The sequence below is a fragment of the Carica papaya genome, chromosome 8 (assembly GCF_054855325.1).
Source record: "Carica papaya isolate Zhongbai chromosome 8, ASM5485532v1, whole genome shotgun sequence".
Classification (NCBI taxonomy): Eukaryota; Viridiplantae; Streptophyta; class Magnoliopsida; order Brassicales; family Caricaceae; genus Carica; species Carica papaya.
Genome location: NC_142316.1, coordinates 24,072,354 through 24,074,368, shown reverse-complemented (window position 1 = coordinate 24,074,368; position 2,015 = coordinate 24,072,354).

Here is a 2,015-nt window from a genome sequence, read left to right as displayed (position 1 = left end):
GGAATAAACGAATTGAGTTCATGGATTTACCTAAGGACTAATAAAATAAAAGATTTTTATATTCAAAACCAATTAAATTATATAAATAATAAAGGTGAAATTTTATAGGACAATGTGCGAGCAATCAAATCATACATAAATGATCGAATTCTTAAACGCCCTGAAAATGAAATGCCATAACATAAGGTGTTCGAAAATGGTTGAAGTAATTGAATACGAGGATCGTTATGACTATAGCCCTTGGTAAATTTGCCAAACATGAAAATGATTTATTTGATATTATGGATGACTGGTTACGTAGGGACCACTTCGTTTTTGTGGGTTCAATCTTTTACTCTAAAATATTAATGCCTGAATCAGATTTAGTTTATTAAAATAGAAAAAAAAATGTATTTTGTCGTTTATATAACATTTGTTATCAAATTATGTTCCCTTTTAATTTATTTGATATCATCACCCATAATTTTCTATTTTTAACAATAATGAATAAATGAATCTAATCAAGTACATGTGTTTTTATATGTATCTAAAATGACAGATAGGTATATATAGTATATAATAAATATGATTTTTTTCTTTGTTTAAAAATTTATGAAAAGAAAATAAAGGACAACGATTTACATGAAAAAAAAAATCTAAATTTTAAATTATAAAAATAATCAAGTATCAGTCTCAAACAAAAAAAATAGAAAACATTAAGAAAAATGTTAGATAAAATGAAACATGTATACATGGACAAACCTATATATGTTCGCTTCCATATCCAAAAAGCAATTTCCGTTTCGCCAAAAAGGAAAAATATAATATATTTACTTAAAAAGGAGAATCTAGATGTATTTATATTATATATATGTGATGGGCAAATTCATAAGTGCACAAAATCATTTAAGTAATAAACTGATAAGTGTAATATCGTCCCACAATGATTGCTTATCAAGTACCAAAATTGTAGAAAATTCAACTATTATCTAGAAATTGAAATTAAACTTATTAAAACAACTTAATCAGAGAAAAAAAATTAAAATTAGGACAATTATCAAGAGAAATGCACCAGAGTAATTGATTTCACCTGAATTTAAATTATACTTTTTGTTTCCTTCCTAGTATTCCCTTGGTCTATCAATTAACAACTGCTAACATTTTATAATAATTATTAACTTGAGTCAGTTAAATATATGATAATTCAATTTCTTCATATTAACTCGACTATATTACTCATGTTCAAGTCTAATTAATGCTTAATAGTATATGTCTAATCGATGGAATTTCACTCTTGTTACTCTAAAACTATCAATCACAAATGAAGCTATGAGATGAAAAATTCTCACAACTTAATTAAGTTAATATTGTTAAATTGCAACAAGAAAAAAGCTAAAAATTAAATCGCAAATTTACCTTTGATTTAGACTATGTCAATTATTCTGACGGAAGAAATTTAATTGAACATGGTGGTTTGAGCAACACAAAGTGTATTTGAGAAAAATTAACTCATGTAATTAATTAAAAAGAAATATTTGAAAAATCTCAAATACTAACATTTGAATTTCATCAAAATATCCTAAAAATGTTTACCCAAAAATAAGTTAATTGAAAATAAAATAAATAAATTACTTGATAATTTTTCTTTGCTTCTCTCTCTTTCTCCGATGCATCTGCTTCCCTTCGCCTCTGCTTATGCTAACTGTGTTTGTAGATTTGGTTTCTATTTTCTCTCTCTAGCTCCTATCTCTCTCTAGATCTCTTCTTTCTCTCTATTTTACAACTATGATTTTTCTCCTCCTTTTCTCTCCTCCCTCTTTTTTTTTGTCTCTCTGTCTCCTTTTTATAGGCGGCTGGGAGAGAGGTGATTTGGTTTTTGCATGCCCTATTTTCCTTTTCAACTCCTTTCTAGTTTTCAGCTCTCAAAATAACGTAGTTTTGAGTGTCGGTGTTGGGCTTAGCTGCTACAGATCTAGGCTTGGACTTGTATGGTCTAGGCTTTGGGCTTCTTCTTTTATCCTTCTTCTCTTTTCAGC